At 32.2% G+C, this 15,158-nt stretch overlaps 1 long non-coding RNA gene across 8 annotated transcripts; it reads left to right on the forward strand.

Annotated features, from left to right (window-relative positions):
• The first annotated feature begins 8,093 nt into the window (after positions 1-8,093).
• LOC118487632 lies at positions 8,094-11,039 on the forward strand. 8 transcript variants are annotated; one of them, XR_004882240.1, is made up of 9 exons: positions 8,094-8,526; positions 8,626-8,746; positions 8,835-8,883; positions 8,960-9,034; positions 9,367-9,475; positions 9,594-9,701; positions 9,783-9,926; positions 10,008-10,217; positions 10,317-11,039. It is a non-coding gene; the product is annotated as an uncharacterized LOC118487632 (long non-coding RNA). The 8 variants fall into 8 exon arrangements; XR_004882239.1 differs by lacking the exon at positions 9,367-9,475 and having other exon boundaries at positions 10,317-10,390; positions 10,470-11,039; XR_004882244.1 differs by lacking the exon at positions 9,367-9,475 and having other exon boundaries at positions 8,094-8,357; positions 8,436-8,526.
• The last annotated feature ends 4,119 nt before the right edge of the window (positions 11,040-15,158 follow it).

Genomic DNA, 15,158 nt, shown 5'->3' on the forward strand with positions numbered 1-15,158 from the left:
ATGGTGTGTGATTGTTTGTTAGTAACTTGTTAATCCTTATGTTGAACTAGTTAGAAACCATACGTTCTTGGTGCCGTTGACAATCGAGATATCATGGGTATAGTAAGGTTTGGGTAAGGGTTGATTGATCATCGGGTAACAACCTCACGTTCTAAGAATCTGAGTACTTAGTTCCCTTTCATCACTGCAAATAATCACACATGAGCTATGTCTATGTAGTTCTTTCTAGTGAAATGATAATATGAATGTCGAAACAAACCAGAAATCTAGGATGATCATTTGTCTCTAATTTGCTTACAACCACAAACTTTCATCTTTGCAATTTAATTAGTTAAATTTAGTTTAAAAACCAATCCAATCAAATCAACTCTTGAATTTTACTTTCATTATATTTAGTTTAACTTGGTTAATTTAGACACACTTTTAAATAACACATACTCCACAAACTCCCTGTGTTCGATACCCACTTACCGCTAGCTAATTAGTTGTATCTGGATTAAATTTGATTGTGACCACAACATCACGTCATATGGCTGCTGGATTTTGATGGGTCAAAGGATAGGATCAAGGTTGGGATCTCGTTGTTGTACACGACTTGTTCGTTCATTTGGCGAGCCCGAAACGACCTTATATTTAAGAATCATTGCCTTTCTATTGATAAGATGTTGGAAGACATCTAGACCCAACTTTTCTCTTGGGTCAAGACCGTTTGGCAATGACCCTGGTGCAATATTCACTACAAAAGCATCATAGCACCAGAAATTAGTTATATTTTAAAACCTTGAAAATGAAATCTTGAAAACGGGTTGTTTTAAAAAAATATTGATATTCTAGATAAGTTTACGGAACGAAAACTTGAGAGGCCCAAAATTACACATGTTTAATACATTGGTGGCCTTCAAACTGGATAGTTGGACTGCCTCCACCTACATTATTCCATAAAAAAAGAACAGTTCTAAATTTCCTTAACAATTTCACATATCCTATGTTGGTTTTATCTCCTGCTGTTTGAGTAGATTACACAGTTGTTCTGTCTCTTGTTTCTCTTTTCAGAAGTTGGTATTCGCCTCCAACCAAAATCCCACCAAATGTTGTCCCTCGCCCACCTATAACAATCAAAACATGGGCTGCTTTGTCTCTAATTAACTAAAAATAGCAAGTAAACAATCCCTTAACCTCCCAAACCTAACATGGATCAAGATCTGTTACAGTTTTAGCTATCTTTTAAGAATTTATCAATTTGACCCCTTGCAAACAACATAATCCGAATTGACTCATTCTTAAATAAACGGGTTGAAATAAATATTTTTTAACAACTTAAAATTGAAAAAAAAAATCTACTTTGATCTAAACTGATTCAGTTATCTATAAAAAAAATTTTAAAAATATTTAGTGATCAGATAATTCACCTAATAATAAGATATAAAACACATGGTCTTACAAAGTTTCTTGTCTATGAATGTTGCATCATTTTACTTTTCAACAGTAATATTTTTATAGTTAAAACCCAAATTGCGATTCTAAACCCTAGTTATATTCTAAACCCCAATTAACGCATATTCAAATCTCTCCGGTAGTAATAGGAAAGGTAAGCCTTATATTCAAATTAAACATGGATCGTCAAAGAAAGTTATGTTTAGAGCATACATGATAGATCGATTAAAAAGTTACCAGGTCGTTTCCAATCGCGATCGAAGATGAAGTTTAGAAGGGCAAAACCACCACCAAGAGTGGAAAGATAACACTTGCTCTTTACCAATCTACCTGATATCACTTTCTCCATTCGATAAATTTTCCCGCTCATTCTATAACCCTAGTTTTTGCTCTCAATCAATTTCACTGATTGCTTCCAATAGCGATTGAAGAGGAAGAAATCTTCGGTTCTGTAGATTGCAAATAACATATTACTGATTGATTAAAGTGAAAGAATCAAAAAATTATCGAATTACAACATCAAAGATAGTAGCCAAACGAAGAATGCGATTTAAAGGAGAATAATAAAAAGCTTCAAATTCACTTGTCTTAATTAAGATTGATTAAATCAATGGCCGAGAGTTAACTAATTCAATCTTTAAGAAACTGAAACAATTAGGTTCAAAATCTAAAGGATCTGTAACTAATTCGGCCCATGCCTCGGCCCGCCCACCGAACTCGTCTACTGCACTTGAGAGTGAATCGACTGAGCCAAAGAAGTTGGCGAAGCCGGAGACTCCTCCCCGGCCACAGCCATAGCCTCAATTACCCTCTCCTCTGATGCAGGCCCATTACTATCGATATCATCACTCCTACCATGATCAACCTCCAACAATGATAACAAACATACCCATGCAAAGAGATATACATATTCCAAAAAATCTTATTTTAGATATCTAAATCCTCAAGGAAATTAGTTAAAGAAACCAATAACAACTCAAATATTTGTAATCAAAATTATAATATCATAGTTCATAATTGCTCGGTTTCACTATTTCGAATACCTCGTAATGAAGGAATAAACAGATCACGCTCACAGTCGGTATAATCAATGACTAATTCCTGAAGACGTTTTACGGGGACCGAAACATCCACAGTCACAATTTAAAGAACTGCCATTACCACGTTCAAATGTTGTCAAGAAATCAAGATTTTCTTCCACATATGTTGCGTATCTCTCTAGAATCCTCACAATTTCATCAAACCGAGGTCATTTTTCTGGTTTGATTGACCAACATCGTCGGATGAGCTGGCGAAACGCTATTGGACATGAATCAGGTAACGGAGGTCTAACATTCTGCATGCATATATATATATATATACACACACAATTACAAAAATGCATCTAACAGCAAGGAGCTATAAGTGATTAAACAAAAATACCTTTTGACAGACGACAAATGCAACTTGTTTTGGATTCATATTATTAAACTGTGTCAAAGTAGTTAAAAGCTCCTAAAGAACAATGGTAAAACTGTAAACATCAATTTAATTAATATTTTATAGCGAAATCGAACCTTATAACTTATTTATAAAAATACATAGAACAATATTTATTTATATATATGGGTGATAGTTGGCTACAAAGTCTACTTTTTCTAAAAAGCGTAGGAAGTGTTCTAGGAGTGACCTAGTGACATGTGGCATCTAGGGTTTATGTACTAAAGGGCATAAAGGTAATTCAATAATTAATTTTATTTTTGGAAGATACATCTATTAAACAATAAATGCTATTTTTATGGAAACTATATATCTATTAACTATTCAAAATCGGTAGTGATATCCTTCATATCCACAATTGTTTCATTCAAAGTTCGAAACGTAAAACAAATTAATTATTTCTTGACATTGTGTTTTACAGTTTCTTGTTCTTCATACTGTGTTATATCAGTTTTCATAATAAAACATAAAATCTATCATCCGAAGTTCGAAACGTAAAACAAATTAAATATTTCTTGACGTTGTGTTTTAATAGTTTATGGTTTCCACATATTGTGTTATATATTTTTCACAATTAAACACACACTCTCACATATTTCGGAACATTAAACACATTCATTATTTCTTAACGTTGTGTTTTATTAGTTTCTGGTTTCTTCACATTGTGTTTTATCTTTTTTCACAATTAAACACATCTCTCACACATAGAAGAGAGAGAGAGAGAGAGAGAGAGAGAGAGAGAGAGGAAGTTTCCAAGATTTAAAGAGTGGTTTATGGAATGACACTTACTTGCCTTTTTTAAAATACGCCAAATGACTTTTTTGCCCACAATCAATTAAATCACTCCTTATTTAAAACAATAATATTACTAAAATGCCACCAAGATGATCTCAACCATTAAAAACACTTATCCAATGGTCCAATACACTTCCTACACTTTGTAGGAAAACACACTTTGTAGAGTAACCTCACCTTTATTATTGAATTGTTGCGTTTTGGAAAAATATATCGACAACTTTGTGTTGTCGGGATCGTCCAAAAATAGAGGAAACTCTGCCCATTTTTTTTTGTAAAGATCCGCGAGACGATACGTGTTTAATGGTAAAATGAAACCTACCAGATTCAAATAATGTTTTTAACAATAACTATAAACGTATACTTATTTTCGGCAACACTTCCATAATACTCATAATGGATTAATTTAGAATTATTACATAAACTATATAAAATATATGTATATATATATATATATATATAAATCTATACGTATATATATCAACAAGCTATACTTTAAATTCCACTTCAAATTCTCCATCATAATTCCAATTACTCATGCACCTTCGTTTGCCCATATAGGGTGACCTCGGTGTTCCATCCTCATACTCTCATGCACTCGTCAACACATGGATAATCGGAAGACTTAGCAATTTTATGAGTATACTTGAACCCCTCTTTACGTTTACCACTTTTTGGGTGTAACATGTTTACTTATGAAACTTACACTTAAACTTTATTCGTAAATACACAAACATTCCTATTACATGCTTACATACTTGATTACTTGATACTTTAAACTTGGGGCTAAACTTCTTGTGTTAGACTTATCATTAACTTCGTACGAGCCTACCCTTCACATATATAGCACTATAGGATTAACGCACCACATGTAGACTTTGGGTTATGTCAGGAGCTTATTGCATTTCATCATTGGTTTGATTAGTTAAACACATGCCGACTTTATTGTTTATCTTGTATCAAGAGCTTGCCACATGGAATTGTTTGAAACTGATTTTTTATGCTATGTATGAAAACTTGTATGCTCGTCTTTGCTTTTGCATTGAATTTTATTTTAAACATGTTACAGGTTGAGGACGACGATGCTTTGAAATTGAAGTAGTGATGATGCTTAGATACACACCTAGACGTCTTAAGTTTTAATATGTTGTAGCAAAATTTTGTACTTGTTTGTTGTATTGTCATTCTTGTATTTTAAGTTTTCGCATTTGATTCAAATCTTTGTATTTGACTTTTAGAAATGAAATGAATTTATTATTTAATTATTGTCACCAATAGTGTTATAAAGTCTCTTGCAATCTTGTTTTTGTCTCACTCTGATGTTTCTACCATCTGTTGGGGTGTGACAATCACCGCTAATAACAATTTTAACTTTACCAAAGCATATCGGTTTACCTTTTCAATTAACATACCTTAAAATACCATAACACCGCTATTATTCTTTAATATTTCAAAAAATCTAAATAGTTTCATAACAGAGTCATACTTGCTACGAATGAAGTTTTAAAGAAAGTAAATGATCACCTACTTTTATTGCTTCCCGACAAAGAAAAAGAATAACTAAGTTTCATAAATTGGTTTATGTATAAAAATAATTTACTTGTGTACATTTATGCAGATATTGTAAAGTTATATAATTTCTATCTTTAGATCCGTGTAAGACTCGGGTTTATAATCTAGTTTAAAATAAAACAACTTATAAATGGTAGGCTTGAGAGTCGAACCCAGATGGAAAACAAGAAAACAACTCATTTACTACTCAACCAACCTATTTAATCTATTTAATAACTAAAACATTTACATAATATAAATTACCAGCAAGTTGGTGTTTTAAGGTGTTGTACCCCATGTTTTGGGGGTTTTTCAAAAAAAAAAAAATTATATTTCATTTTAAACCCAAACTATTTGATTTTGTAGTTTTAACCTAAAAGTTTTTAGTTTTTTCTATTTAACCTAACAACTTTTTTACTTTCAACTTTGATCCCCTATATTTTTTATATTTTGCAAAAATTTTCGTTTTACGTTTAGTTCTAAATTTTACGAGTTAGCACGGCACAATGTGTGTGTGGTTCAACGATTTTACATTTTGTTATACGCTTCGTTCTAAATTTTGATAGTTAATATGGCGCAACATACGTGTGTGGTTCAGTGTATTTACGTTGTCTATTTTTTTCTGTTTAACAAGTTCGTCACAACGTGCGAGTCCTAAATCGAGTTATTTAATTTTTCTCTGTTTTATATGTTGGTCTAATTTCTCAACATTAAGATGCTGCAACTTCAATGTTGGTGGTCCTTGGCTGTAATGTGGCGTTGGTGCTATTTATCATGGTTTTACGCCCCCGCCGCAACGCAGAGGGCTTAATACTACTTAAATTGAAATTACATAGCTAGGATATCTTATTAGACTATGTGTAGTGGGAGGGGGAAGACCCTTAGGCGTTTTGTGTCATGCGGCGGTCCAGTCAACAAGGGGGCTTTATAGGGCATTATCTTAAAATGGGTGTACTGGTAAATAGGGTGTAAGTATATGTTTAAAAGTGAAATAAAAAAAAATCTATCCAACCATTTTTAAGGTTGCTGAAGTTGACAACAGCCTATTGGCCAAAGAAAACAAGGAGAGGCGTGGGAAAAAGGACGCCATACCGATTTTTTTTGAAAAAAAAACCCAGAGGTCGGGTTAAAGGCGTGTTTGGACATGATTTTATGAAAAAAAAAAGCTCTAAATTTTAGGCCACTACGGGTGTTCTCATAGTTAAAACACAATCACAAATGAAGTTTACATTTTAACTTTAAAAGTGGGTGCATATAATACTTGGAAAAGGTAGAAAGCAATGTTGACTATTGTGACATTGGTCCCAATATATAATTTGTTTGAATATAACTTCAACACCAAAATGGTCCCTATTACACATTTAACTTGTCAATGGAAATATACACAGCACAAACATTACCATCCGCATAACTTTTTGTCTTGTTAGCATGCGTTGTTAAGAAATGAGAATGAAATGTGAGGGAAGTGTATGGATAAAACAACCTTGTCATTACTTTATTATGAATGAAACTAAAAAAAGGAATTAGTAGTGGCTGCCACTTGACAGCCTTTGATTGGGCCAAGAAAAAACTAACATTATAGGAATATATTCATGTACATGTACAGTTATTTCCAATTCCTTATTCAACAACCTCACGATTAGGGCTGTTCAAAAAGCTCGCGGCTCGGAGCTCGCTCGAAGCTCGCTCGGATTTAGCTTGGAAAAAGCTCGCTCGATTTGGCTCGGTTTAAAAGTGAGCCGAGCCGGCTCGGTTAGAAAGTGAGTCTAGCTCGGCTCGGCTCGTAACGAGCCGAGCCGAGCTGGCTCGGTTCGGCTCGCTTTGTAGCTCGGCTCGGTTTAGCTCGAATCATTTTACTTATAATAAGTTTTAATTTTATATACATTATAATATATTACAAAAAAACTGCATGTATATAGATTTGTAATTTGATATTTATGGCATATTTGAAAATTTATTACCATACTAATGAACTAATATTGTATTTTATTGAAATTAAAACTTATTTTGCGTTGTTAAACTTGATTTTGGTTTGAATTGTATTAGGGTGAACTTATTTTGAATATATTCGTTTAAATTATTGAATAATATTTTAGGCTATTAAATTTTAAGAGGTATATATTAGTTTTTTTTTTATAAAATCGAGGCAAACCAAGCCGAGCCGAGCTAGCTCGGTTTAAAACCAAGCCGAGCCCGAGCTTAGATTTTCAGCTCGGTTTCAAATCTGAGCCGAGCCGAGCCAACTCGGTTTATAATCGAGCCGAGCCCGAGCTTGGCCTGGCTCGGCTCGGCTCGGCTCGGCTCATGAACAGCCCTACTCACGATTAAGGTTTCGCATTTATTTCTTTTTATAAATTTCTTTTATAGGTGAAATTTCATATTTCATAATTTCATAATCATATAAAACAGAATGTTATACCCTTTTATAGTAGGGCAAAAGTTGAATCAAATAAAACAGAATGTTATACCTTTTATAGTAAAGCAAAAGTTGATCATATTATTCACGTATAATTCACGTATGGTATTTGGTGAGAATACTAATAAAGAAATCTTTTAATGTCAATGACATTCTTTTCATTTATTTAGTAATAATAATGGCACATGGTATTTGTTTCTTCAATCTTAAATTTTTTTTATTTAATACTAGGTTATGGCCCCGTGTGTTACACGGGTTGATTAATGAAAACAATATCTATTATGTATATTAAAACAATACATTTTGGTGCCACTTGGCATAATTTTAATCCACTAATTGTCACCTGGCATCTCCTTACGCCTCCTTTAGTACATTTAGGAGGGAAAACATCGCCTCTTTTTATTCCATTTGCTTCTTTAGTACGCTTTTGCTCTTACAATACTCTATCACCGACTTTCAAAATTGAAACAAACCCTAATTCTCGCTACCTTCCTTTCTGTGATGAATCTTTCTACATCCGTCACCAGATCTCCTCCCTCCTTATCCTAGCCACCATCTCCATCTCCTCCCTTTCTCTGTCATGAATCTTTCTCCAGGCGATTCTAGGGTTTCTTTCCCGGTCGCTTCAAGATCTAAGCTTTCTGAGAGATGAATCTCTGTAGATCCAACACCAGATCGACTGGTGTGACCGCTCGGTACCTTTCTTTTTACCATCTCTATTATATGTTATTTGAATCGGATCTGGGTTGTAATTTTCCAGACTTGGTGGAAGATCTGGGTTGCATCTTTGTGTCTCGATATGGTGGAGGAAGATCTGGCCAGCTCTAGGTCGATGTATACTAAAGCTTCAGGTATCTTTTAAATTTTGGTTGTTTTGATCTTCCTACTGATTATTTTGTTTTTGTTTGATCTTTCTTTTTACCATCACTGTTATATGTTATTTGAATCAGATCTAGGTTGTGATTTCCCAGACTTGGTGGAAGATCTGGGTTGCATCTTTGTTTCTCGAGAGGGCGGAGGAAGATCTGGCCAGATCTAGGTCGATTTATTGTAGTCATTGAAGAGATATTGGTGAGTTGACTCAGTTCGGTTGAATGATTCAGTTGACTCATGTGTTGTTTTATGTTTACCTGTTGATTAAATGTTGGTTGTTTTACAGGTCTTTGGGTTTTATCAACTATCATACATTGTAATTTCCATGTAATAAGGTATACTAAAGCTTCAGGTATCTTTTAAATGTTGGTTGTTTTGATCTTGCTACTGATTATTTTTTTTTTGTTTCAGTTTATTGGATATTTTGATCTTGCTGTTGAATATTTTTGTGAAATGTTGGATCACATCCGATTTTTAATGCTTCAGGTATCTTTTAATTTTTTTTAATTTTCATGATTATTGATTTATGTTGTAGTTTTCACTGAAATTCAAAGCTGCAGATCTCTTCACATTAGTACTACGTTTCAGATTTTAATAAATTATCATAACAACACCAGGATCTAGAATAAAATTAACTGAGAGTTTTTATTGTAGTATCGGTTTTCAGTTTCTATCAGTTTTGTTATGCAAATATGCTGTTATCTTATGCACAGAGTCAGATCTAACACTATTACTTAAAACATTTTGCGATTCAGACCACATGTCATGATTTGCAGTGACTGATTTGACTGTGAATCAATATTTTTTTTTTGCAAAAGTCAAAATAGGTCAAATGGATTGACGGGTTGTAAAGAGGTTGGTGAGTTTTAGATATTTTGCAAAAAAATGGTAGTTGTTGAAGCCCATGTTAGCAAGAAGTCAACAATGGTAAACCAAGTTGTTTTATTTCAGCTCTAGCTTTTACGCTCATCAAATAAAAGTGTTCAAAAATTAAAATCATTTGTAATTATTTAAATTATGCTTTGACTCAGATGCGTTCTTTTAGGTTGGTGCTGGAATATCAAAGCCAAATAAGGTCATTACAGCTTGAATTGTGGCATATTCTTGGTCCGTGTGGGCTATCCTGGTGATATCTTGCGCTCCAAACCTGTTGGTAGGCTTTTTTTTTTCTCCAGGTTTGTATCTTTGTTCTTTCTTATTATTTGCAACTACATTTGTTGTAATCTTGTATTAGGTCTGCAGTACCTGTTGGTAGGCTCCAAACCTGTTGGTAGGCTTTTTTTTGTGTTGTCGTTTTAGGTCTGCAGTACCAGAGTACATGAAAACTGAATGGCGTATGGTTGCTCTCTATATCGTGGTTTTGTTCGTGTCTTGATAGGTATCCTATGTGCTATTTTATGTTTTAAGTCTGGCTACTTATTTACATTCAGATCTGAGGTGTTTGTTTTATCTACAAAAGAAGGCTGCTATGCTCTCCATGATTTGGGTGGTCAAATCCAAACAGTAGGTTTCTGAAAGCATCTCTCAAGTCTCATCAGGCTCTCCACGATGGCCTGTGGCTTCATCGTTGTCTCTCTTAATCACATGTGACCCAAATCTTCTTGCTTTGGTTGGTTTGCTGCACTTCTACATGTGAGAGTATACTTTATGAGGTCGCCGTTCTGATTGGGTTAGTCTCTGGAGTTTACCATCACGCTCGGTTTCTTTTTCGGTGAGTTCTTTTATTGGCGTGTGTTCACTAACGTTGTTTTTTGACCTATGTTTTCAGGTATTTGTTACCATTGACCACATTTTTTTTGCTCGTGCATACTGCTTTAGAAATCTATAGGTGAAGCTGTTGAGGTTGGTTATTAAAATATGCAAACTTCTTATACTGATCAATTTTAAAAAATCAACTGACGTTGACTTTTGTGTGATGAAGGTCCAGGATAGTAATAATGTGCTATGCTACTTATAATAAGTTAAATCCCATTATTGTCATGATATACATGCGATAGCTGCTGATGAAGCACCAATATCCAAAAGGAAGACTAACACTCTGTTCCCGAGACTCATTTAACAGGGGGAGGGGAGGGAAAAGGGATGGAAATATTAAAAACCATGTTCCCGAGTTTCATTTAACAGGGGGAGGGGAGGGAAAAGGGAGGAAAATATGACCAAATATAACCATATATTCATCCTTCCAAATTGGAGAGAAAATTTTCCTTCCCCTCCTCTCCTCTCCCCTCCCCTCACCTCCCCCTGTTAAATGACTCGGGAACATAGTGTAAAGAGAGAGTTGAAATCCACATGTTAAACCGTTTTGGAGGATGCTCCTAATGCTACCGGGTAGACTCAGACACACCCATGTATGATTGGGCACCATTCTGTTTTTTTACTTATTATGCTTCAACTTTGAACTTACAGATTATTTTTTACTGTTTCAACATATAAGCAATTTTATACTTGCTGTGAACATTCAATCCCATCAAAAGTTTATTTATTTTCTTCATTTTTAAACCCAAATTAAAAGACTTTCACACACATATCATGAAACAGCTCACCTTTTTTTTTTCACAGAAATGTCGTTTTAGATCAGAATTTGGGTTACAGCAAACATCTAATTATCTGATAGTTACAACTTCCTGCACCACATCAGAACGCCTTTTTTACATGTCATTTTATTACACCTGATTATTTGATTCTCTTGAAGCTTTAATTAATTTTAGAACACAGTTTTTTGTACCACGCTTAGAAGGCCATACTTCCTTCACTACCCTCACTATATTACCAGGATACACAAACTGTAGACCCCTGTTGTGAGAGGGTTTTAACACTACAAGAATTATACACCATTAGCGACGACACCATTAGCGGCGACGGGCCAAGTGTCGCCGCTATTGGTCGATCCGTGTCACGAGGCCTGAGACCAAACCCCAGCCGTTGATCAAAATCCTGATCTAACGGTTGGGATTTAAAAGGTATTAGCGGCGACAGGGCTAGGGTCAATACCGACGACATATGATTCCAAGGGTGTCTATTCATGTTTCTGCTTCAATTCTATATTATAGGGTTTTGCTTAGCAGATCATATCAATTATATTTATTAAAATATTATTACTTCAATAAATTAAAGTTATTCATTTGTGTTTTAGTCCACCCGCGAACCTCGCGGGTTCTTAAACTAGTAGTTTATTATTTGTAAATGCTTATTGCCTTATTATTTTTAATCTACCTTGATAGTTTTGATTGAACATGCATGATAAATTCATAAGTTGTCATTAATAACATTGAATTTCATCAATAACATTGAATTTCATGGGATAAACCTCCTAAAATTATAAAATAAAAAACAAAGTCACCAAAATTCACAACAACAAAACTTGGGAAAAGTTGAATTAAAAAAATATTGGATTTTAATAATCTCAACTGTTCGCCGTTAGCCGCTAACAGTTTCAATTTCAAAAAAATCATCACTAGCTGTCCCAACTATTAACATATTGGCTTCCAATGGACGTTGACTAACAGAACCCTAATGTTGTTAGTCTCCGATCGCCAGAAAAATGTTTTTAGCTAGAAAAAGGTTCCTAAAGGTTCGATCTAAGGTTACAAAAAGGTTTGGGATGAAAATGTTGAGTTTTCCAGCCAAAAACTTGAGTTTTCAAGACAAAGAAGTTTTCCGGCGATGAAAGAATTTACTGCGACCTCATAATTGGGGCTTTTAGTAGAAAAAATGTTCCTAAAATAAGTAATAAGGTTGGTTTGGGACAAAAAATGAGTTTTTCGTCCCAAAGGAGTTTTTTTGGCCAAAAACGCTTTTCTAGCGACCGGAGATTAACGGCGTTAGGCATCTGTTAATCAGGGTCCATTGGAGGCCAATATGTTAATAGTTGGGACTGTTAGTGGTTATTTTTTAAGTTAGGACTGGTGGGCAGCGAACGACGAATAGTTTTTATTATTGAAATCCAATATTCCCTAAAGAAAGATGTAACTATTTTGATTCTTTTTTACTCACTTTTACTACTTTGTATGCGTTACTTATTTAAAAGAAAAGTCTTGGTATCAATACATGCATCTCAACCCAATGGAAAATGTCCCTATTTTATTTCTTTTATTACATAACCTTGTGTATTGTACGAGTTGAATAAATGTAATTTTATATACCAAATAATAAAAAAGTTATATATGTAAAAACCCTATGTATTATATAGGTTGAATAAATGTAATTTTGTATATTAAATACTAAAAAAGTTATATCATTAAAAAAAGCCCTCGTGTATTGTACATGTTGAATAAATCTAATTTTATATACCAAATAATAAAAATGTTATATCTTTAAAAACAATGTGTATTACAGGGATTGAATAAATGTAATTTTGTATAGCAAATAATAATAAAAATATATCTTTAAAAAAGCCTTGTGTATTACACAGGTTGAATAAATGTAATTTTATATATTAAATAATAAAAAAGTTATATCTTTAAGAATCACGTGTATAATAAATGAAATTTTATTTATCAAAAAAATAAAAAAATTTACATCTTTAAAAACCCTGTGTCTTGCATGGTTTGAATAAATGTAATTTCATATACTAAATAATAAAAAAAATATATTTAAAAAAAACCTCGTGTATTGCACGGGTTGATTAAATTTAATTTTATATACCAAATAATAAAATGGATAAATATAAATAGAAAACAAAACAGTAAAAGATAAAAAGATAAAATTATTACTTGTATTTCATTTATATTTTTACATTAAAAATCTAAAATATTATTAGATGCAATGAGTTACTTATACTTATTTTATTATAATTCAATTTTATTAATCCATATTATAAAGTAAAGACATGATAAAGATAAATGGTAAAAAATAGTAAAAGATAAAATTCATAGATTAAAATAATATATTCTTTATTTGAATCTTATTAACAAATATTATCTATATCTATTTGTTTAGGGTAAAAGATAAAAAGATAAAATTTATGGATTAGAATAATATATTTTTTATTTAAATCTTATTAACAAATATTATCTATATCTATTTATTTAGGCGGGAAAAAATTGTTTAGATCACCTCATAGAGCGACATGTGTCCCCATATGATTTACTTTATTATATGTATAGATATAATAAATATCACTTAGCCTTATCTTAATCCCTAAAATAATAAATGTTTTAAAAAATATCATTAAATCTCTTTTTCTAATATTAATATTAAATATAAATCTCTTCATCATAATATATATTATGAACATATATATATTATTGATTAGTTTTATTTAGATACACAAAATATTCTAGATTTTCGCAATAAACGAATAACAAAATATTCTAAATTTGTATTAGCGATAAAAACAGTTAATATAAATTATATTATTGCAATTGTAAATATAATATATTTGAACATTATAAATACTAATTATATAGATTTTCTTTCTTCAAGTATTTATATGAATAGCAATTAATTTAAAAATAATATTAGTTAAATAAAAATAAAATAATAATTAGTTCTACAATAATTCTAATAGGTATATAATATTATAATTAAACCGTAGTGATTTTTTAAGATATGTTATGAATTATATTAATTTATTAATAATATTATTAATATATTATTTATTATATTAATATCTAATATTATTATCATTAATATATTATTATGTATTGTATTGTATTGTATTGTATTGTATTGTATTGTATTGTATTGTATTGTATTGTATTGTATTGTATTGTATTGTATTGTATTGTATTGTATTGTATTGTATTGTATTGTATTGTATTGTATTGTATTGTATTGTATTGTATTGTATTGTATTGTATTGTATTGTATTGTATTGTATTGTATTGTATTGTATTGTATTGTATTGTATTGTATTGTATTGTATTGTATTGTATTGTATTGTATTGTATTGTATTGTATTGTATTGTATTGTATTGTAAATAACTTCAATGTTTAGATGATGTAAAGATAATTAGGTTCTCATGTCCCTAGTTTTGGTCATTCACGGGTTCGATCAATCCAAACCAATCGGAGAACATATCCACATTTGCATTTATGACTCTATGTAACGCTTCGCATAATTATACTTTTCTATTTTAGGAAGTCTTGTTGTACTTTCCACTTTTAGACACTTGTAATCTTGTTGTATTCCATTTCGTTTCACTTTGTAATCCGAGACAGGTGATCATAATGAAAAAGCAATTATTTTTAATCATAATTGTGTTAATCATGTTAAACTTATGTGCGAACTTGTAATCAAATTTCACATTTTGAACGATAGGTTATGCATGAGTCTTGATTCTTCATTACCCATTGATGCTTGATACTCGAAAAATCGGTTGAAACACGTAAAATAATCAAAGTTGGAAAATAAAATATTGAAAACAAGTCCATCCATACGAATGGAGTTGATTCGTACGAACGGACCTTGCGCATTCGTGCTAAAATTTAGGAAACCCTAGTGTACCCCCGAATCTATAAATAGGACCCCATCCCTTCATTCCAATTCGCTCAAATCCTTGCAAACCCTCCCAGTCTGCTGTTGGCGACCAGAATTGTTGTAAGGGTTCCTCCTTTTCTTTCTTATTCATTTCTTGAGTTTTCAATCACAAACTCAAACATTTTTACA

The sequence above is a fragment of the Helianthus annuus genome, chromosome 15 (assembly GCF_002127325.2).
Source record: "Helianthus annuus cultivar XRQ/B chromosome 15, HanXRQr2.0-SUNRISE, whole genome shotgun sequence".
Lineage (NCBI taxonomy): Eukaryota > Viridiplantae > Streptophyta > Magnoliopsida > Asterales > Asteraceae > Helianthus > Helianthus annuus.